The 24186-nt window shown below is 43.7% G+C and overlaps 1 long non-coding RNA gene across 1 annotated transcript in view; it reads left to right on the top strand.

The window, feature by feature from the left end:
- LOC135294695 (uncharacterized) overlaps positions 1-24186 on the top strand; it is a 43995-nt gene that overhangs the window by 656 nt on the left and 19153 nt on the right. Inside the window, exons 3-6 of the long non-coding RNA XR_010356776.1 lie at positions 344-3249; positions 3529-3903; positions 6739-6884; positions 22246-22376. This is a non-coding gene — a long non-coding RNA (uncharacterized LOC135294695). The remainder of the gene's footprint in view (positions 1-343; positions 3250-3528; positions 3904-6738; positions 6885-22245; positions 22377-24186) is intronic.

Below are 24186 nucleotides of genomic sequence, written 5' to 3'. Positions count from 1 at the left end.
CACCTTGGTCTTGTTAAACCTCGTGAGATTCCCGGGTATCCACTTCTCCAGCCTGTCTTGGCCTTACCTGGCCTCACCTGCTATGGCTCAGGGCATGTCAGGGGAAGGTTTTGTTCTCACAGTAACAACAGTCCCAGCAGGTCAAATTTTCTTGTGCCCTGCAATTAAAATTGCCTTCAGGAGGAGTCACAGGTCAGGAGTGTTGACCTCTTTGAGCCTGCTGGGACAAGGAGGTGCCATTGCTGTGGGGGTGTTTACTGCCCTTTTGAACAGTATTTGTGTGTTTTAGAAAGTGTTGTTAATGTATGTCAAACTGCTGAAAATAAGTCTCTTCAAATTACAGGATCATGGAATCACAGAATATCTGTGTTGGAAGTGACCCAAAAGGATCATTGAGTCCAACTTAGCCCTGCACAGGACCATCCCCCCACACCATCTGCCTAAGAGCATTGTCCAAGCACTTCTTGAACTCTGTCAGGCTGGGTGCTGTGATCACTTCCCTGAGGAGCCTGTTCCAGTGCCCAACCACCCTCTGGGTGAAAGAACCTTTTCCTAATATCCAACCTAAACCTCCCCATGGTCAACTTTAGGCCGCTCCCTTGGGTCCTGTCACTGTTTGCCAGAGAGAAGAGATCAGTACCTGCCCCTCCACTTCCCCTCATGAGGAAGGACTGCAATTAATTTACACTGTCAGTGCTACAGAGAGTTTTGTAATAGCTACATTTGAACATTAATTCATTTTTGAACTGAATAAAAAATCCCTACGTCTGAACAGTATTCCATGTTGCACAAGAGATATGTTGCAGGCAGAGTGGTACTTGGAAAATCCCACAGTTACTGGCTTTCAGCTTCAAATTGTCCCTTTGATTCTTTAACCAAGGCTGAGCTGAGTGGACAAGCTGCCAGGTAACCTCCAGGATTCTCAAGAGGTGACTCACCACCTTGACGGACACTATTGACAGGTTCAGGATTCACCCTCTGCTTGGTGAACACTGGGCAAAGAAAACAAGGGTTTGACCTCGCACTGCTTTTGGCCAGCGTGTGCCCAGGTGGCCGAGAAGGCCAGTGGCACCTGGCCTGGATCAGCCATGGTGTGGCCAGCAGGAGCAGGGCAGGGATTGTCCTCCTGTACTCGGCACTGGTGAGGCCACACCTCGAGTGCTGTGAACAGTTCTGGGGCCCTCTCTACAAGAAAAACATGGAAGTGCTGGAGCGTGTCCAAAGGAGGGCAGTGGGGCTGGTGAAGGGTCTGGAGCACAAGTCCTGTGAGGAGCAGCTGGGGTTGTTTGGCCTGGAGAAGAGGAGGCTCAGGGGAGACCTTATCGCTCTCAGTAACTGTCTGAAAGGAGGCTGTGGCCAGATGTGGAGTTGGTCTCTGGTCCCATATAGCAAGTGATTGAACAAGAGAAAATGACCTGAGGTTTAGATTTGATATTAAGAATAATTTTTCACCAAAAGGATTATCCAGCACTGGAACAGGCTGCTCCAGGAAGTAGTGAACCTTCTCCATAGATATTCAAAAGACATGGCATGTGAGGACACTGTCTACTGATGGACTTGGCAGTACCAGGTTCATCACTGGACCTGATGATCTTAGAGTTATTTTGCAACCTTAATGATTCTTAGGCTTTGTCTTTAAGAAGTTTTTGTCTTGTTGATATTCAGTACTTTGGTCTCCAGTGATATAAAGGAAGACAATGCAAGTTGTCTTTATGGAAACAAAGTAGCCAATAAACAAGTTCACTATTGTGTTTTCTTCTTCTAGTGATAACAGTGATAGTTATGCTGATTGAGACCCAATAAGTTAATGGCTGTGCATATATAGTTATGGCTTGATTCAGACTGTGGTAACTGCAGACTCGGGTAATGTTGGATGAGGGATTACAATTTCCTCCTAAGCATACACAAAATATTACTGCTGACTTTATTTAAGATACTGTGCTTTGGCACTGCAATAATAGAGCACAAGCTCTTCCTCACATCCTACAATTTCACTCTTTTTCTTAAGCACTTGGAAAATAAACAACCTCCTTTTGGTCTGAACAGCTGATTAGGAGTTGTGACTTGCTTTCAGCGGGATGAAATACAAGTTGGATGTTTCTGCAGTTTGTGTACCTTGAGCATCCCCACCATAACACGCTACATTAGATGCATTTCCCTCTCTCAAGTACAAGCCTATAGTCCTCTCAGAAATCTCTCCAGCTTTTGCACCCTCATTTTCTTCACAAACATGTGTCTGCAAATCCAAGTGAAAAACAAGCTGCTTCATTCACAGTCAGCTCCCAGGGAAGTACTTAATATTCCCTGTTGCTTTTTCTCCCAGGGCTTTCAGCTTGGGTCAGTGGCTCCTATAGCATGGAAAAATATACTCCCTTTACTTCCCATTTTGTGACCATTGGATTTAGTGCGCTTTTTGTCTCCAGCTCCACAATTTGTGTCTCTTCATAACTGGCATGTAGAGAGCTGCTTTAGCAGCACGGTACCTATACCAGCAGCACTGCCGTGTGGCACTCCTGTGGTACTTTCATCTCTGAGTGTTCCCAAAGACTTGGCAGCCTGTCTCCCAGCCTCTGCATGGCTTGCTGCTTTTAAAGCTGCTCCTCCCTGCTCTCTCTTATTTCTTAATAAAATGACACGTGCAGCCTTGAAACAGATTGATTCCTGGCAGAAGTAGGACTGCAGATTGGATTAGCAAACTAGGAAGGGTTAGCTGCTCTGTGGGAAATAGTGGGGTTTTTCCCTCTTTGCTGTATCACAGAGTGGAACAGAAGAACCCTGTTCCTGCAAATCTCCCAAAGGACTTCAAAACAGCCAGATGCCTTTGCCCCAATCCGCTGACTCCTGAGGCCTGTCTGTAGTGGTGTGTGATGGTTCCTGTGGGCAGGAGCAGAGATGGTCTCACGGTGAAGTCACTTGGCAAAGACAGCTGGTTCAGCTCCAGCCCTGTGCAGAATCTTTGTGATCTTATCAGTGCTGTCCAAGCTGTGCCTCTCCCCAGAGCTCATAGCTGTGAGTGTGCATGCTTGGCATGCAAACAGTGCTGGAATTAATTCTACTGGGAGAAAAACAGAAGGTACAAAGCAACATTTCCATTAACAATGTAATGTACTGTATTAGAAAACCGAGCAGCCAGCTGCTATGCTGAAAACACCTTTGCATTTCATCTCTAGCCACTAACTCATCCTCCCTCCCAAAGGATCAAAATCCTCACAGGAAGTCTTTTCTGAGAGATGGCACCTGTTTCATGGGGTAAGAAAATAACTAAATCCCTTCCAGAGAAAAATATTCTCTGACCCTGAAGCCTGTGCATTTCAATTTGTTGTTTTCACTCTTGCAGGGGTGAATTTGTGCACTTTCTTTGTTTTGTAACAGCCATGTTTCTAACTTTAAAACACATCCTTCAGCAAAAGCCTGAGTCACCAATAGTCAGTGTTTCACCCTTGCATAAAGCAATGCAGGACAAAGACAGAAATGCTGCAGACAAAGCACTTGACTGAAATCAGTGATTGTTTTTTCTCCTGCTGACAGGAACTGCTGCTCCCAGGCAGAAATGCTGCAGTGACAAACTGTCCTCCTGTGCAGACCTCCTGCATCATCTGCTCCTCCTGGACCACCCTATGGCAGCCGCTGAACGCAGTCTTGCTGCTTACTGCAAACCACCTCTGAAACAAAAGATTTTGCAAGAATGAACAAGACCCTTCTTGTCCCTGTTTTGTCAGCCAGATCTTGAAGCTCCTTTGACTCTCCTCCTGACTGCTAGTGTTGACCTAAAGCAAGCAGCAGGAATGTAAAATAGGCTCTAGTAAGGGCGGGGCCAGTCTCAGTAGGGTAGCATAGGCTTGAACTAGAATATGCTGGTCATAAAACCACATCCTCGTGGGCTCACACACCGAGGCTTAACAGGTAAGACCCCAAGTGGTTTTTCTTCTTTTTAATTAGGACTGATGTTTATTGAATGTTCAAGGTTGGCAGTATTAAGTGAAATTGACAATTCTCCTATGAAAATGCCTTTGCAGTTTTCATCGTCTGTTTTCTTTGCCATCAGCAGTAACCAAAGTGGAAAGAACAGTCAAGAAAATTAATCTTTGTCCAGAACCCCATGGAGGGTTGGCCTTGACTGACTGTCAGATATCGACCCAGCTGCTTTCTCACTCCTCTCCTTGAAAGAGCTGGGGGAGAAAATGACATAGAAAATCTCGTGGCTTGATAAAAGTGCGGTTGTTAAGAAAAGCAAATGCTGCACATGGAAGCAAAGTAAAAAGAGGAATTCATTCACAACAACCCATCAGCAGGCAGATGTCCAGCTGTTTTTTGGGAAGCAAGGCCTCAATAGGCATAGCAGTTGCTTGGGAAGACAGATGACATCACTACAAATGTCCTCCCATCATTCTCCTTCAAGTTTTATTTCTAAGGAGGACATCATACGGCATGGGATATCCCTTTGGTTATGTGAGTCAGCTGTCCCCGTTATTACTCCTCCCAGTCTCTTGCCCATCTCCAGCCTACAGGCCTTCAAAGTTGTTGGTGGGGTGATGGAGAGAAAGCCCTGACCCTGTGCTAGCACTGCCCATCAATACCCAAACCCAAGTGCTACCTGTGCTCTTTTAACCACAGATGAAAGGCACAGACCCTATAAGCTGCTGTGCAGAAAGCTGAGTCCATCCCAACCAAACCCAGTACAAAGGCAGTTTGAAAGCTGTCTGACACCACTGAATTTCAGACTGTTCTCATACAAGGTAGCCTGAAATCAGACACACTTCTATGACATTCTTTGATTGAAGCTGCAAATAGCTTCCACCTAGAGTTTAAAGTAATCCAAGATACCTTCAGTTTAGAACTGTGTGATTTTGCTAGTGGCTTTTCAGTCATGCCCTGAAATACACAGACTGGATTTTTTGACTGTGTACCCAAAGCCACACTTTTCAGTGTGACCAGACTAAGTGATTCTGTGCTTCAAGTGAATGAGAGAAAAAATACCTAAATCACATACCTGTCTAGCTACATCCAAGGTGACCATGCATGATGTTTTCAGAAGAGGCAGGTTAAATATGCTGTCAACTCCAAAAATACTGGTGCCTGTCAGACTTGTGCTGAGTGCTTGCAGTTGCCCCGTTTGAATCCATTGTCAGACTGGGTCAACATGTTGCTGGGCTCTGTTGTGAATTCCCACTGACCTTTTGCAAAGAAAGCAAGCTGGAAAATGGGGGAAGCTGACAAAATCACTCATGTCACAAGAAGATTCCTGAACAGAGCCCCCTTACTTCTAATTCCCATATGTAATGGCCAAGAAGGGTCATTTGGCTCCTTGAGAATAAATACTGCTGAGTGTGCTGCTGCGCTTCTTTTGAAGGGACATCAATATCAAGCATTCAGGTGCATGGATATATCCATGGTAAAAGCCAAATGGATACAGAAGGGGAGCAGTGTAAGAAGCATTGGGATCCAGCACAGTTTATTTGAACTCAGAACGAGTGCCTCTAACTGCAGCATTAATAAATTTTCCAGATACATGTAATTAATTCTGTGTTAAGAACTGAAGTCCCCAGTATCTTTATTTTATAGTTGTTTAAAGGAAGCCTAGCATGCAAAGGAAGGAGTTAAGATGGTTAGGGGAATTATGAATTGTTAGTACAGCCAACAGGCCACCCATAAATGTGTATCAAATGTTGAGCTCAGCAGGAGTTAGTTACAAAACTAGGACATTTAATGAGTCATGAAGTGCCAGGAATAATGAGACATGGCATTAAACAAACCATTCCTGCCTCTCCTTGGCTTGTCCAGAGATGATGGCAAGAAGCCCTCTGCTGTTTCAGCTTTTCCTGTCAAAAGAAAACTTTGCACTCACACTGAATTATAGCCGTGGCTGAGCTGCCTCAGCCAGGGAGCTGGTGCCGCCTGGGCGGCCCTGGTGAGAGGATAAGCTGGCAGCCAGCAGCCCTTCTCCACTCCTTTGCAAGTCATTGATTGTAGCATTTAATAGTGTTATATTCTTAGCTCTCCCTCTGCTTCCAGCTCCTCACACAAGAAACTATTAATAGTTACGTATCAATGAAGAGTGGGAGAGGAAGAGGTCTCAGAGTAGGGTGGGAATTTGAAACATACCCTGCATGTCTGAGGGTAAGTCCTGTTGCTGGTTAAGTTTTAGAAGTGCTTAGCCAGTTGAGGGCTAACACTGTTCCTAGACTTCATCTCACAATGGATGTCAGGACCTGGAGTACTCCAGCAAGCTGTCATTGCACCAACCACCCTCCACCTGGCCCAGGTGCAGCATAAAGCTGAGATCCTGGCCTTAGAGCTGGCCTGAACTATGTGAGATGTGTGTTGTATCTAGGCTTGGCTCAAGTTCCTAGCTTGACCTCAGGCCTTCCTCATTACTTTGGCTTTGCCTGGAAAACAGTGGACTGCAGCTGGTTATGGTTATTGCCACTGGACCTGCCCTCATCACCTTGTCTGGCTCCCAGCTCAACCCAGTCCTGCCACTCCTGGACTGCAGTGTCACCCATGGAGCAGTGCTCAGCCTCATGGCTCTGGAGTGTGTATGTGGTGCCAAGGGTGAACTCAGATGGCTGCCAGTAAAAATTCACAAAGCAGCTGCTAACAGGAGTCAGTGAGAAGAAACTCAAGTGTTGCAGGAAATGGCTCATGCAGCATAAGGGGAGGCATCTTTTCTGGCCTGCTGCTCCGGACATAGACCATCACCAGAAGCTGATGCTTCTTTTTTCCCCCATTTCTCTGCAGGTGTTTTGCTCTGCCCACTATAAGAAATTATAGATCTGCCTCATTTAGTTTGGGTATCAGAAAAGTAACAGTGCCTACTGTGAGCTCTGCCTGCTTCTTTCTGACATGATGGGGAGAGTCCTCTTAACACAAAATATATCTGAGAGGTGAGCCATCCCTTAGAAATTAATTTTTTCTTCATGGGTTTTGGAAGGACTTTAATGTAGCCCATATACTTTCCAGCTCCCTGAGTATCAGAGTGCCATGGCTTGTGTATCTTGGAGCAAAATGTTACACAGCCTTTACTGCACATGGAGGATGCTGCTGTAAGTTCTTCTCAGATCCACAGGTGAAATGCTAGACTTGCTGACAGCAAAGGAGAGCCTAATGGCTCTGGCCCACAAGGCTTTCAGATTGTCTGCAATGTCTTACTTGAAGTTACCTGATGGGTTTAGCTGGACTTTCTTTCACAAATAGAATCAGAGTGTAAAGAAAAGCCTGCTGTGTAAAGACCCAACCAGGAAGGGCCAGGGAAACTTTAATCCCCAGCAGACATGGCCACTCCTGCTTGTCAAGACAGAAATACAGTGCCTCAACTGTTGGTTTGGAGTTAGGGAGGTGGAATCCACTCAGGAAGATTACCTTGGAGGATGCCTCACTTTGTGGTATCATCAGGTCCAAAACTTATCCACAGCCTGAAATTCATTTTTATCTCAAAAAAGAAGTAGGACTTTATAGACAATGATTATTTTAGAAGTCACAAATTTCTCCTTTGTACAGGAAGACACTCCAACCCTGTGTGGGGAAAAAAACCTCCTGCCTGAAATCTGTGATAGATGAGCCTTGAAGGAGAAGCAGCTCTGTTGAACTGCTATGTAGAAAAAGATACTCACTTTGTTTTGCTTTATATATTTTGTTAGAAATATGGAGCTTAAATTTTAAATCAAGTATTTGGGAACACATTGTGAAAGCAGACCATAAGTATGAATAAAATATGTTAGTAGGAACATGTTGAATTTAGTGTGACTGTTTGGCAGTCTCTGTATTGCAGTGGGGAAGGACTATAGTTGTGGCAATGCAGAGTGGTTTTTTTCTTTGCTCAAGTAGAAGACAGAATACAAATGAGGCTGTTGCTGCAGGATGCCAGCTAGTGGAAAGGATACACCATGTCCAGACTGGGTATTTCAGTGTTTAAAAAAAATTATGGCAATACTAGAACTTTAAACTTCTGACCCATAGAATAGAAAGGCAATGTCCCTGGATTACTGTTATCATTGTATAAATCAGGAACATTCACTAAACAAGAAATATGCCTTTGCATTGCAGAACCCTGTATCCAACAGGTTTCACCTGTCTTTTTGGGGAGATGGGGTAAGGCAGCTGCCTAGGTTAAAAATTGCTTCCTAAATTAATGTTTCCATACTTCTCTAGATAATCGCTTAGCAGAGAGGTTTGCTCTTTGTGTAAACCACTTTTATTTAGAGTGCCATAATTCCCTAATTCAACCAGTGTAATTGTGATTTCAGTCCTTAAAGGGAAGATTTCTACTCATGGTGTGATCCTTGCAGGACTCTTTAGACTCAGTGCTTTTTCTGCTCTCCTACTGTCCTGACTCCATCCCCTTACATGCATCTGTTTCCTTCCTACTCACTTGCATATGTTTTAGCCCTACCCAATTCTGTTCTCTCACACTCTCAGCACTCCTGAGGGGCTCTTTACTCCCTCAACCTACTTTGACTTCCTCTGACTCCTTCACTTACTGCTCAGTATTTTCCCTGCTCTCTGCTGGACATACCTCGCTTTCATCCAAAAATCTTCAAAGGTAGATCCAGTTGTGGTGGCAGCCACTTGCAACATGCTTGATAGATGACAACTGATGATGTTTTGGTACTCTGCTCCCTGATTCTTCTCATCTTCTTTGAATCAAGCAATGTGTACACAGCACATTGGGAGCAGGAGCATTTGAAGCTCTTCCTCCTTTGCTTTGAATTATTTCAGAAGCTTCCTGGGCCTGAAGCTAAGGGAAGTGCAAGCAGCCATTGTACTGCTTGCTGGTTCTCCTCAGCACAGGGGGCTGATCAAACTCAGTTTCTACAACCAGCCTTTTACTTTTACTGACCAGTATCACGGTGAAGGCTATGGAGAAGGGCCCATCCAGCTCTGTACTAATGCTTTTCATGGTGAATCCTTCCTTTCTTTGTGTGCAGCATATGTCAGGAGAGAGTTTCTTGTGACTCAGGTGCAGGCATGGTGTCCCCACCTTCTGTTGCTGTGTTGGTCTTGCTGCAAGCTCCAGGGAGGCAGCCCTTTCTTGTTCCAAACATAGTCCACCAGTCCCTGCAGTGACCAGAGCTGCCCACAGCACAAAGTCACAAACGGAATGACTCCAAGGGAAATTGCAAAGCCTGGTGCTGTTATGTCTGTATCAGTCTTTCACAGCTGGCTGAGATGCCTCTTCTTCTGGACCAATTAATAGGAAGGTTGCATTTCTCCATAATTTCCCTGAGGACTGAACACATCTCAGCAATTGAAAGAAAAAGGGTGGTGACTCACCTCTCGACCTGCTTAATTCTTTCCAGGATAGTCCTTCTCATGAATAATTGAGACTGTCTGGGATATACTCATGAGACAAACTAATATGCTAAAATCTGTCTCAAATCCAAATGAAAATTTGAAATATGATAAAACACCTGCAGCACAACAGTCATCAAAATTAAAGTGGTTTTGGTTTTTTTGGGTTTTTTTTTAATACAGTTATATAACTTCTCCCCAGCACAGAGCAAGACCCCATTTCCCATCGCTTTGCTTTGCCTTGTGGAGCTGAGTCAACTTGTTTTACTTCATTGTAGAAAGAGCTTGAACAAAGCAGGAAACTGAGCTCCTAATCTTAAAAATCTCCTGCATATTTTTTAAGATCAGTGAAATTATGAAGCTTTGGTTTCCTTGTTCTTAGACATAATTTCTGCATCACAGAAGTGAGAACTGCTCCTGACAGCAATGCTGCATTTTTTTCAGGCAATGATAGAAAAGGTCTTTCTGACCTGCAGAGCAGTTTCAGAGCAGAGTTACCTCTGGCTGCATCGTCCCACCTTTGACATTTGTCAGGCAGTTGACAACTTCAGTTGACAGCTTATGGATTTTTATCCTATTTTCTTGCAGCACAACGTCTTCCAAATACCAGCATCTCTCTCTTCTCTGAGTGGACCTATATAGCATCTGGCACCAGCTTTGTCTGGATTTTTGACTCTGTTTGGGACTAATTCTTCTGAATTCTCTATCATGTAGCATGCTGCTCATACAGACTTTTTGATGTGCTGTGCATGGTGCACAGGAAGACAACTGCAAGATGTGACACTGTGGAGGGAGAAGTTGTCACTCACTGCATTATCTTGACCTTGTTCAGAAGCAAAGGTGCAAAAGTATTTCTTGGTCCCAGAGTCTAGACAGTCACAGGTTTGATCAGGACTGAATTTAAACAGTTTCCTACAGAAAGTACTGCCGTGCTCATCGCCCTGGGGTGACCTTGGGGCACAGCATGCAGAGAGATGTCCCTAGGAGTTTAGGGCTGACCATGTTAGCATTGGCTTGTCCTTGCCTAATACCTTATTCTTGGAAGAAAGGAAAAGTCAGGATTGGGTGTCCCTTGGACAGAACGTTAGCTGATCAGAGTATAGATATTTCAAAGTGATTGATTCTGATAAAGATCACTTTCTTGCTTGAGAGTTGCTTCTTGTTTGTGCTCTGTGGCAGTGAAAGGCCAGAATGTGATGAGAAAAAGGTGATCTTTAGTTTAGGACAGGAGAAGTGAATGAACAACCCAACAGCTAGAACTGCATTTTGGGACATTGCTTGGCACCCTCCTTATGGTTTGACCCTGTCTCAGGATTTCAAATCTTTGGATCCAGTCCAGTATTTCTGAAGAAGTCGTCAGTCTTTCCCAGCAGTAAGAGGTAGTGCAGAGAGCATACTGGGTTTATGATGATGGTGATAAAAATACCAATAAAAATTGTCTGACAAAATTTCCCTCAACAACCATTTTCACATATTTGCTGTTTTGATGCAACATTTCTGGGGTTTTTGACAGAAACAGAAGCACTTTCTCATCCTTCCATTAAAAAAAATTGTTTGTTTATTTTTCACCTCCTTTTCTCCTCTTTATACCAGTTGCTAAGGGAAACAGAGAAGTAAACAAGAGGGGGAAACTGGGATAAAGGAAAAGAAAACAATTCAGGCTTTGTTATTTTTAATAAATTTTTTCAACCAAACCCAGCTATATCATCATGATAAAAATACAAGAAAACTCCTTTCAGCAAAAGCTGCTTGTTCTCTGTGCTTTCTCAAATCAATTCCTACTGCATTTTACCCCCCCAAGTGTAGCAAAGGCTAGCATGAAATACCCAGAAAATGCTGGCTCCTGGACAACATGGCTGGTTTGGTTTTAGAACTGCAGAAATGCAATGATAAACAGCAAATCTTAAGTGTTTTCTTAACAATTATCAATAGCTGCTGCTTCGCTTTACAAAGTAACTTTAGGTTGCTCCTTTCTGCACCAGTAAACAAAGCCTCCTGAGACTCTGCATGTGCTAGTCTGGTAGGTGTACTGCAGGTGTGCTGGAGTCCTGCTCCAAGAGGATTGTTGTTGTTGTTGTTATTGTTATTTTTATTATTACTACTAGTATTATTATTATCATTATTATTATTATTATTATCATAATTATTATTATTGATGAGAAACTTCAGCTGCCGTTCTTGAGCTGAGATCAGTGAAGCTCTGCAGAAAGCAGGAGATGAATAGCAGTGATGCAGCAAAACTGTTTCCTAGAAAAAAATATTTTCTGCTCTGCAGAAACCGAGAGTCAAAACAAGTTCTGTACAGTTTTAGGCAATATCAAACATATTTTAGCAAAACTGATTCTCTTTACTGAGTTCTAGAATGCTTTTCCACCAGGTAGCCAACAATTATGCTCAGCTGAATGGGAAAGGAAGTTTGAGCAATGCAGACCCAAACTAGTAAAACAGTAAAGGGTTCAGAAAGGAAGGGATCACTGGCCTAATGCAAAACTTGATATATGTTTTCAAGATATGTCTTGGCTGCAGCAGTAAAGTAGACAGGATCAGAAGTAATTCTGACTAGTATGCTGGGGTTTAGCCCAAGAAGAATTTCTAAAGGGAAAAAATAAAGTTTATAATATAATACACTGAGAAAAATGGAGCTGTGATAAGTAATGCTTCTTCTACCTTCATTCTTAACCCTGAGTGGCATTCTGTGGGTAAAAATAGCTGTTGCCAAAAATGCTAGTTGCTTTAAAGAAGCTGCAGTGCCATCACTTCTAGAGGAACTTCCTGTTGTTTCTGGGTACAATGTTAAAATAAGCATTTGTTTCAGAAAATAATATTGGGGTTGCAATGAACTTTTCCAGCTGTTGTTAACTTTCCCAAAGAAAACAACATAGGAAGAAAATTAAAATACACAAGAGTTTTTTACACAGAGCCCAATGTAGCAACACTGAATACTTAAGATCTCAACCCAGATGAGAGAGAGCTTCAGAGATTTGTCTAGAGGGATCCCTGTCAAAGGGCTCTCAGGTGTCTCCTTGGGAGTCCTTCCCTAGAAAGGACAAGTTGGTGTGTTGGTGCTGCACAAAGGCACAAAGGAAGAGGACAAAAGTAATCTTCTCCTGCTTGGTCTGGTAGCCAACACAGGTTAAAAAGATACAGTGTGTGGGAGGGCTGGAAAGAGAACATACACTGCCAGGCCCAAGTCGTGGTGGATTATTAAAAGTCAAAACATCTTTCCATCTGATGATGGGGTCAAAACTCATTCTTAGGGCTGCTTAAAGAGGTCCATGCACAACATGTCATGCTACAAAAGTAAGAACTCTGTGCTGAAGCAAAAACTTATGGGAAGCTCAGTTAAGGTTCCCCTCTGGTCACTGCAAAAGGACCACAAAGCGGATTCTCACAGGCTAAAATTCTGGGCAAAAGGAGAGTTTGACATCTGAGTTATCTAGGTCCTTAGTGCACAAGGTCAGGAGTCAGTCCAGCTTTTTCTGAGTGCCTAATTCAGAACTTTTGCCAAGGGATGCTATAGATTGCTCACATTGCCTGTTATTTGGAAATACGTACAGAAGCATTTATAGTACATTTTCACTCAAGATCAATGAAGTGGTGCCGCAGTGCTGCCAGATCAGAGTCCATCACTACCACAATATTGTGCCATTGGCAGAGAAGACTAAGAGCCATTTGGCAATAGAAGGACTTAGGTTTAAGAAAGGACATGGCAAAATTCTTCAGTTCCTTTATGCTGGGCAGGAGATATGGAAAGAAATCATAGGTCACATCACAGCAGTTTTGCCATGATGAGGATGTGTTCTCATTGTTCCTGCTTCTTTTGGCAGGACTGTCGCTGCCAGGCTGCAGATCAGGCCTGGAGGAAGAGCAGTAGCTGTATTGCACCATGGGCATCTTCCCACCATTTCCTTGGAGACCTTGCCTTGGGCTTTTGCAGCCCACAGTTTTAGTGCCCAAATTCTTTGTGTCCTGCAGCAGGAACTGCACCAGTCTCCTGGGAAGGTACCTGATCCATGTTGTGCTCCTCTTTACTGATGATAATTGCCTTTCCATTTCTGAATCTCCAGGGCTGACTTCCTGGCATTTCCACAGCCTTGGAAGCATCTGGTGCACGTAGAGAGACAAATTGTCAGGGAGAGAGGGTGAAAGCAGATGTTTAAAACACCCATTAAAAACCTGCTGGTGCCTGCTGGTGAGCCTCATGGAATGCTGATTTGTATGTATTTCTGCTTATATAAAGCTGGTCCTTTCAATTGCCTGGTATTTTTAGTAGCCTCATCATTTGCATAAGAATACAATCTTGGTTGCTTGGGAAAATTATATGTCCTATATCACTGCTTCAAACTCCTAACCTTTTTCAGCACAACAAGCTCTGATACTTGGCATTTACACACAGCAATATCTTAGGCTGTCTTTATTTTTGCTTTTACCAGTGAATTGCTAGACTCCAATTCAGAGTACCTTCCAATACCCATTTGTATCTTCAAAAAATAAAAATAAGTTTTACTATATTTCTTCCTTTAAAATATGTGGCTGCTTTGGCAAGATCATGTTTGCCTATTTTGCATGGACTTTAGTTCATACTGATGGAAAATGACAGGTATTTATAACTCCATACATATCTGCATCTGAACAATTGTGTGCATCTTGTGCATTAACTAAGGAGAAACAAAATCTTAGCTCATCAAACTAAACCAAAAAGTTTCACTAATTCAGTTTTTGTTTCTTCTGACTTTTAATGTCCAAAACCAGAGTTTGTTTGTTCTAACCATCAAGCCAGAAAAGGTACCACTCTTGGAGACCAGGCATATACATCCTATGAGGAAGTGCAAGTGATTTCCCAGCACTTCACAACCTCAAATACATTTGCATGAATTCCTGAATGAGCACTCATCAGTGAGAAATACCTCTAGGAAATTAGTCCTGAGTCCTCATACAGCATCAAAGAGGCCATGCCAGTTTGGAAGCGCTTTTCTTAGAGAAAAGGTTAACAGCTTTGCTGCAAGCTAAATTTTTTTGCTTCCCAATGGCTGTTGGAAAGCCTCACTGTAAATTGAGTAGGTCTGAACCTCAGCTTAGTGCAAATTCAGTGTTTCTTCTTTGTTTTACTGTCAGTGTTCCTGAACTTGCCTTACTCTGACTTCCCAAAGGCATGACTAATATCCTGTATTTTAGCCATATTTTACTTATGGTAAAAAAAAAATAAAAAGAAAAAAAAGAAAAAGAAGTAAAAATCTGTGGCTGCTCTGGTTAGATTTCTATTGTCACATCAAAGGAGAGTATATGCTGCTTGTCACAGTCTGTTGGCAGTGACTATTGGGGAAGAAATAAAATAGAATGTGCTGTTTACTGGATGGTCATAGCAGAAAAAGGTCACTGTCCTATTACTCGCTGCCCTGCATCTTGTAGTTCTGCAATGGCTGTGAAGGAGGAGTGAGCATCTGGTTCACTACCCAGCTTGCTTCCCACAGGTCAAGAGCTGCAGGAAGCCTCACCCTCGTGTGCCCAGGCATTGCTGAGGCAGGGCTGTGGCTGTGCACAGATGTGCAGCACAGTGCGAACGAGGCAGAGCTGAAATAGGAAAGGGGGCGTGTTGGCAGAGCTGCTTCTGGACGGGCTCAGCGGAGGAACGAGACGTGTCAGATGCTTTCTCAAGCCATGCAAAGTGACAGCCGATTGCCTTCCCTTCTGCCTCGGCTAAAGTTCTCAGGGTATTTTCTTCCTAGACAGGGCTTCAGGTCCAGCCAAGAGTGTGAAATGCAGGTATAGGGAAGGTGGGAGAAATAGGACATCAAACTTATCCAGCAGGCAATCCCCTTGTCCTTGCAATCTGATGCATCTCCTGGCAGAGTGGGGAGCCGTGCCCTCTGGTGGCAGAACAGGAGAGGGAGAAGTTTAAAACCTTTTCAAATATCCAATCCAAGGACACCAAAGCAGTTTGTACATTCTGACACGTGCCAGTACAAGCCTCCGGTTAGGCTTGTACTGTTCTTGAAATTCAAACGGCTCCCCTGTGAGGTGGGGTCCCTCATTGCAGCCAGGATTTCCTTGCTGCAGTCAGAGGCTTGCCTGTGATGGGAATGCCATTGTCCAGGTGGGATGGCAGATTTTGGAGGAGTCTTCCAGCTACTCAATGAAAGCATGTTGTCTGCCAAGCACAGCTATTGCAGCTCAAAGTATGAAGCCAGGGCTGTCAGCATTTGAGTGTTTCAATACCCAATCTGTCTCTCAGAGCTTTATGGTGAGTCCATCACACAGCAGAGTTAGGAAGCTCCTAACAGTTCATATTGAAATATTGGGTTGATTCAGATTCAGATGTGGGAGGAAAGCAAGCAGAATAGTTTTCCTGCTTGCAGGGAGAGCACAGTCCAAATAGATTTTGACAAAAACACCTGTGGATTAGAGTGAGTGATCTGTTTACCAACTGTGTATGTTTTGTCCTTGAAGAATGAGTTTCTTACAGTTGCTTTTAACCTAGAGGAGTGTGGCAAAAGCACTTTATGTGAGCTACCTCAGCACAGCACCTGTATGATTCTTGAGCAACTGACCATCCCTTTCCATCACGCTACAGATGCAGCACAGTACAGGCAGATTCACCCCAGCTGAAGGGACCTTGCAACCGAAATTAGGGGATCCTCAGTTTGCAGACTTCTTGAATCCTGAACAAAATTATGTTGCTGCTCCTAGGCACACACAGCCTCCACAAAAATCCTGCTAACTTTTCATTTCTAATGAGCTTTGCCACTAGAGGAAGCCAGTAACACCTTTTCTCATGCAAAACTTTGGCTGCTGGACTCTCCCCTCCTGCATCTTCATGTGCACATGGTTAGATGCTGGCCACACAGGGTCATGCCAGGAATCAATGTGTGGAGTTAGGAAGAGATAGAAAGATAAAAGTAATTCCTGAGCATCAGGTCCCCAGACCTGTTTCTTTATGAGTACAGTGGCAAGTTACCATGAGCTGTAGTTCAATACCTTAAAACCTGCCAACTTCAAGAGGACGTTCCAAGTAAAAACTTCACACGTTTTCCGCCTTTCTGCCTTACCTTCAGCCTTTCAGCAGAATGGAGCACTAGAGCAAGGACACTTTCATCACAACACATCTCTCTGCCTTGGTCTCCATTTTCTACCAAAACAAGCCCAGAGCTCAGTAGTTGGTATAACTCCTGTTGCTGGAGGAACATAGAACATGTCCATAGATAGCTGAAAAAGCTTGCACATGGCTGTGGTTGCAAAGATATCTCACCAAATGGACCTACCTGTGCTTGGATATTATGGTAGGTGCTTGTGAAGATTTTCTGTTGTGGAGAGCTCAGGAGAGCTTAGATATATGTGCATATCAATCTTTGAAACAATTAAAACAGCTTGTGTGAGGAGACTCTATGGTTAGTCACACCTCAAATGAATTACCAAGGAAGGCTGGTGCAATAGTCTGTTGGCTAAGAAATTGTTTCTTTAGCTCTATGCATAGCAGAATAAACCCAGTGGGCCTGTAAGCATTGGTTTCAAATGATGAAAGAATTGATTGAGATTTATTTTATAGGTGTGCCAGGAACAGTAACAGAGTGCACAATCACGGGCATTTTATTTCTTCACAAATATGTTAAGAGCCTAAAACTGTTGGCTTGTTGTCTTTATGGTTTGGTTTTTTTTCTGCTTTATTTTTGCTTTCAAGTGGGAATGCAAAGCCTGAAGTTTCATCAGGTTCATAAAGGATTTGCCAAAGTTCCAGCAGTGAAATAGGAATGTTGTCATATCCAAACTGAAAGACCAGAAAACTTAAATTCCCCTAATTGTTTGCCATTCAAACAAAACTTTTTTAACAGTAAGTGAACAAAAATAATTTTTAAAAATGAATAGCAATAGAAATTACTTTGCAATTGAAATTTGTGCTCACTGGTGTATTACCTGTATGATAGTACTGCTAATTTTTTTGTTGCTCACAGAAATTTCAAGAAATCAAATATTAGGAAATTCAGAATCATGTAAGCACTAGCAGGACAAAAAATTGCTGTTTGGAAGAGGGCTTCCTGCTTTTCTTTTTGCACAAGAAGCAAAAGCTATTCTTGCCATTTGGAAGGAACTTTTATGGATTCTGAATTACTAGAAAAGAGTACTCTCAACTTCGGTTTTGCATAAATGTTTCTTGTTTGGAGACTGTATTTTTGTGACACGTACTCAGTATGTTAATCCCTTAAATTATTTATTTATTTCATTGTGTATTTACAGCCAGCCTTTTCTACCCAAACAGATATCTGGCCTACGTAGATTCAACTCTCAAAGGGATTTTTTTATAACTACATATTAAAATACTGTCTCAGTTCATTGGTCCCTGTATGATCGTAGCAACAATGCAGTGGCAAAAAATATGGAAAGTCTATTTCCCTGCAGCTGATGGGAAAACATGATTTTGTACAAGAGGCTTCTTTTTTGTGCAGTGGATGCTGGGAGGTTTTTCTGTCTAAGAGGTGACATGGCTGAGGGTCTTAATATGTTAGAATTCATTTACTTGTAGCTCCCACTTCAGCCGCTCCCACTTGTAGCTCCCACTAAAACACCCATTTTGGTGCCAGACTCATGGGAGGTCTATTGTATTGTATATCAGAAAATGGCTTAGTAAACAATATCCACCCTTCAGGAAAGATTCCTGTATTTCCTACAGTGTCTGATAGACTATAGGCTCCTATAAACTCCTTTATTTTCTTATGTCCTCATTAGAGGAGAACAAAATGCAGAAGTGCTCATCTCAGGCAGCTTGAAATCCTTGTTATTTAGTGGATGTTGCAATATCATGTTCTCATTCTCAAAAAATGCCCTCAATTTTTGAAAGAAACTTCACACAACAATCTAGCTGTTTTCATGTGCTTTAGCTGTGAAAAGGCAAATATTAACACTGGAAACATCAGCCTTAGTCCTTTGCCCTGAGTAAATTCCCTTCAAGGTCCTTTAGGAACCCTGGTCTAGTGGAAAGTGCCCCACCCATAGCAGAGGGATTGGAGCTGGATGGTCTTCAAGGTCCCTTCCCACCTGAAGCATTCCATGTTACTGTGATTCCATGGATGAAGTAGCTCTTCTTCCAGGACTGTCATCTGCAGTGTAACAGGATGGTGAGGAGAGGTGTGTAGTTCTTTGAGACACCCACCTCAAGTGCCACCATCTCCCAGACTGCTTGGCTGGAGGAAAGATAAAAGCTGTGGCTGCTGCACTGGTGTGAGTCTCAGCAGTGCCAGTGTGCTCCCACCTTTCATCTGCCTCTGTACTGGAGGAGTGGGCTCAGCAGAGCTGAGGGGTGAAATGCATCAGCAGAGGCTGGAGAAGGAGTCTGCAAAAGATCCAGCTCTCCTGTGCCTCTGCATGAGCAGCTCTTCATGTCTCTCAGAGGAGAAGTATGAGTACTGCCTGAGTATGGCAGAAGCACTTCTTTTTGTTTCCCAAGCCTGCACTGTGAGGAGAAAGATAAAATTTGAAGGAAAAAGATATACTTTTGGAGTTGTTCCTAATTTCAAATGTTCCAGCCCGCTTCCAGTCTTAAACAATGCCTTTGTTCACAAAGCTAGGACATTTTCCTTGCCCAGGAGGGAGCTTAGACACTTCAATTTGCAGATAGTGCTTGGCATATGGTTTTGCTGCTGCACACAGAAGCATGAATGAAATGAGCTTCAGGCTTCCTGGAGATCTCATGGCACCTCAGCCAGGGATATTTGTTATGCCTTCCCTGTGCTGAATGCTCCTGGTTGACACGCTCACAGCCCTATATTAAAAGTTTTAAATTGAGTTAGTTTTCTTTTAAACATGTTTTCTTTTCATTGTTATGGCTTGCTTCCAGGGGCATGGTTTGCCCTTGGCTGATTGAATTGGGATACCAGTGAGTCAGAGCCCCTGCAGAAGTGCACCAGGTTTGGCCAGCTGTGTTAGCAGAGGCTTTGTCTATACTGGCAAAGCTCAGCTTCTGTATGACTTAATGGTTGTGTTCCCTGGCCACCCTTTTGGCCTGTGCCAATCACCTCCAGTCTGGAAAAGAACTGGATACCATTTAAATGGGAACTTGGGGAGGAGCAGTTCCCAATTATTTCCTTATGAACTGATTAACCCTGAGTCTGGTGTCAGTTTCTGCTCACCTCAGAGCGCCCTGGACAGGTCTGGGATCAAGCCCAGGATGAACTTTTAAGGCTTTGAAAAACTTATTGCATGAATGTGGGTAGCACCTTTCCTGGTGTTTGACAGCATCTCTAGCTCTACACATCTACCAACAGGCAAGAGGAGTTTGAACACAGCCTCCTTGCTCTAGTGGAGAATTTAAGTGCTTGACGTGGCTGATGCCTATGTCCCACAGCCCTTGAATCTTTCATTTTGTTTTATTTAATAAATTTAACAGAGATGCAACCTGACCTGGAGGGGGCCATGGCTTGGCTAAAGCATTGATGAGGACAAGAGGCAGTTCTGCTGCTGAGAGAGAGCCAACCCTCCTGTGCACAGAGGGACAGTGGTGGCCTTTGTTCACCATCACAGAAGCAATTCTGGGGTCAGGACAGGAGACTCATCTGCTTGCCATGCAGCAGCTTCCAGCAAGTCTCCTTTCACTCTGTGGTGCCACTGGCTGTCATCTTTTGTGGTGGTTTTTGGAAAATACTTCTATTTTGATAACCCTTTGGCCTCCCCAGTACAGATACAAGTCTCCATGAACCAAACTCTGCATGTTTTAAGCAGAATAAGTTTACACAGGTGGCATTTCAACACAAACAGAATCTGCAGCAGATTATAGGATTAGCATTCACCCTGGGTGCACGATGAGCTTTTCAATGAGAAAAATGGGAAAAAAGGGAAAATGGAGATCAGATTATGTAAACCATCTCTGCTTCACCCAAACAGAAAAATCAAGCCAGGTAAACCTGCAAGGTCCCAGCTCTCTTACAACCTTAACAAGTAGCACAGCCTGGAGAAGAGGCTGGTGACAAGGTGTAGTCAAGTGCCATAATCAGCAGCCTGCCAGCCCTAGAGCCAAAGCTGGATGTCTCTGACTGTGGTAGGAAGGCAGGCAGGCAGGAGGAGAGCTGAACAGCAGCTGAACTGCTGCTGTGAGAAGGCTCTCTCTTTCTCCTGCTCCTGTCTTTTTCAGACTCACTGTTTTTTGAGCAGAGCTAATGTATGCTCTGGCCCCATCTGCTCTTCACAGAGCTTTCAGTAAATCCAGCTATGGCAGCCTGATACTGCTTCACAAAATAAGCCCTCAAAAGTCCCTGGGGTAATGCTGAAGGGAGAGTCACACCTCAAAGAATGGTACAAAGCTTCCAATAAATTAAGTGGAATTGCTGCCCATCCACAGCATAGGGACACATTTGCCATAGACTTCCTTGACACAGAGTGGATTCTCTCAGCTCCCAGCAGAAACCCATAGCAGGGCTTCTGTCCTCTGAGCAGCATCCAGCCCAACAGGATCCTGGTTCTCAATTGCATTTCTGAGATACTGGTGACACATAACCAGAGCTTTCTTTATCTGCCTTCTATGAAATGAGATGTTTGAAAGACTCAGAGTTGTTTCCTACTGGCTTCTCTCACATCCTACCCATGGTGTAGTCCACTGGTCTGACCTTCACCTGTGCCACTCACTTTTGAGTTTCAAGGTTGTAGCTACAACCACAGTGTTATCTCCCTAGCCCCCAGCTCTTCCAGGCTGTCAGGATCAGATGTGGAGTCCCCCATAGAAGCATGGCACTCTGCCCATTCATACCTTCAGATTCCTCCTCAATCAAGATAAGCATTATGTTTAAACCTGGGTGCCCCAAGAGAGCTATTATCTGCATGTTATTTCAGCTAGCACTTGAAGAGCTGTTCTGTATTCATTCTTCAAGGGTACCTATACTAATCTGCTCCTGGGATGAGCCTTCGGGGATTTCAATGCACAATCTGAATTCCTCTCCTTCTGGATACCTTCAGAGATAAAATTTGTCTCTTTTCTTAGTCATGTTTTACCTTGGTTTTATTTTGTAGCTGGAGGTTAGTTACCTTTCTATTTGTTGAAATCTTCCTTACAATCAAAATACTTTATTCTGCTTAATGGCCATACTTCTTCAAAAAAACCTCCTGAAGTCTCACATTATCTTTGAGGGTGGCATCCATTGCAGATGGTACTTTCAGAGGAGAGACAAATGCTCCTCTTTATTCAACTCAACACAGAATAGATGCACCAAATTCCTCACACACTCCCATTTCTTTCGTGGAGGGGCGGGCAGGTGAAGGAGAACATCTCTCTGGGGATGAATGGATGCTTCCCAGCAGACCAGGATAGTGTAGCAAGGCTGCACAGTGCCTCTATGGAACCCAGCCCATATTCCAGAAGCTATTCCTGGGGCTCCTGTTCTGAAAGATGAGGAAGAGATCCCTGCCTGTCTCCTGGTATAGACCTGATGTCAACCACTGGCCACGCTCTTATACTCAGCCCTAGGTCAGAGATACTTTCTGCTGTCCAACCAGCCCCTGCAGTGCAGTATTTGTGCAGCAACATTTCCCTTGTCCCCCAAGGACTGCTACAGCTCGTGTCTTTTGGCAGGGCTTCTGGGATGGATGCAGTGTGCTGCTGGTCATCCTGCCCCCACCTACCAGATTCTCTCTAAGCATCTTTTGTAAGAATTCCTCCAGATCTTCCAAACTAGGGATAAGGGCATAATTTTAGCAAATAGACCAGTTTTCATCTACTGCCAGGAGATTTCTGTCCTGCTTTACCTGCATGGAGGATTGCAGACCATGTCATCTCAGAAGAAAGCCTTTGCTCTTGAACTGGCTTGGATGTACTGCAAACTGGCCAACCTTCACTGCCCTCATACTTTTCAGCTATTTTCCTTCCATCAGCTATTAAATGGGTGTGTTGAAGCAGATGAGATTGACCCAAATTTACACAGGTAAGACAGGAAACATCTTGCTTAGGATTTTCAGATGACTAATGTGACTTTGTGGTTTCAGATCAACCTGCCAGAGAATGGCAGGTGCAGTGGAGAGAAGGCAAATTTTATATTGGGAAGTCATTTCACCAATCAATTGATCTCCAGTCTAAGAGCAAAGCAATAGAAAATAATTTGGAAGGAGGAGAAAGGGTAAGTCATCTCTTTGGTCTGTGTACAGACTTTTATTAATGTGATGTGCAAGATAAGCTCTAATTATCCTCCTCCCTTTTCAGTGTCCTTTGAATAAAACCTTAAGGTGAAAATGCTTTGGTTCTGTTAACATGAGAATTGCTGCCACTTTTGTGATGCTGACGACTCCAGGTTTTTTTGGCCTCATATCTGTCCAGTCCCACTGCACATTCTGGCTGTCAAGGTCCTTGGTTCCCTGTTGAAACCCAAAGAGAGATCTGCACAAGTACCCACGGTGGTACAAGGCTGTAGGCAATGGCAGATGTGCCTCCTGCTATGGAAAAAGTCACTCAAGAAGAATGAAGAAGAACACAAATCTACAAGGTTGTGGCAGAAGCATGGTAGCCCTCATTTGCTGGACTGGGCCTCTGAGAGCTGGAAACTTTTCTCACTGCAGCCTTTGAATGCTGCCTCCACCTGGATTTCCAGCCTTACACCCTCCTAGGGCACAGGTCAGCAGGAGTGCCTTGGCCCCTACAGGTTATACTGTTTCCCCAAAGAGAGCATAGTTTTCTGGCCAAAAGGATTTTGTAATCACATTTACATGAAGGCTTTTTCCAGCTTTGCTATATTGTTTGGGACTAGATAATGGTCTGAAGGTAAATGACACTCTTGGAGATAGAGTTTTGCCAGAAAAAGTTCTAGTGCCTCACTCTTAACAGCTGCCCTTCTGGTTCTGTATCTCTGATTATTTTTAGCTTGCCTTTGCAATAGACAAACCCATACCTTTCTCATGAATAATGTGAAAGTTTCCAAGTTCAGAGTGCACATTTTAATTAAGTCAGTGTTTGCTTGAAAGAAAATGATATTGCTGCACTTTCATTTGATAATTCAAGTAATGCTCGCTGAGTGTTCACTGCTGACCTGCAAGCCTTCATATTTAAAACAAAATGGGAGGTGGGGGAGCAGGGGGGGAGGAGGAAAGGCATTTTTTGGCAAGGAAAATGCTGCCCTCAGGCTATTAATACATCTTAATCCTGAACAGAAAATGAAATCACTTTGGGTGGGTGCCAAGCAATACAGTGACTTTCCTCTGATTTTAGGGAGTTCTTGAACAGCCTGTCCTGCATGGAGTAAGAGCCACATTCTTCATTTTGCTCTGACTTTACACCCATTTTATACCCCCCACCCATGCAGTGTCCCATCAGAGTTCTCCCAGATTAGCAAAAAAAAAAAAAAAAAAAGCAGTCCTCATTGCTGCTGTTATTTATTACTTTTATTGTGGCTCAGGGTCTGTGTTACTGTTGCTGACACTGGACTTCATGCCTGCAGAGCCAGCAGGCACATTTTTTCTTCTGATTGTGCTTTTGAGCATAATTACCTCTATATGGCTTTTTCTGGTCCCCTGATAGTGTTACTTAGAAAGAAAAATGTCTAAATCTCTTCCTGCAAGGCAAAAGACCTGTGATAGTCATCAGGCTGCTCAAGGAAGCCAAATAGCATCTCCTTGTCACTGCTTTGTCCCAGGGCATGATTCATGGTCCTGTTTAGCTACACTGATGCTGCAGTGCTGACAAGAGGGGCTGTCCCATGGGGCTTTTTTTGCTCCCCTGGGGGCTTCTGGTTACCTCTTATCAACTTGGACCTGGCATGAGATTCTGTGATCTGAATCAGATGAGCTGAGTTATTTGACTGGAAATTACCCCAGGAAAATGTCTGTGGGATGAGTGTGCTGATCTGAGGGACTGCCCAGCCATGCACTGGTGGGGAGGTGCAGGAGCAGGATGGTTTCAGTTGTCAGCAACCCACACTTAAATGTCCTCTGAGCAGT

Source organism: Passer domesticus, chromosome 2, assembly GCF_036417665.1.
Source record: "Passer domesticus isolate bPasDom1 chromosome 2, bPasDom1.hap1, whole genome shotgun sequence".
Lineage (NCBI taxonomy): Eukaryota > Metazoa > Chordata > Aves > Passeriformes > Passeridae > Passer > Passer domesticus.
This window is presented reverse-complemented; position numbering and strand designations above follow the sequence as displayed.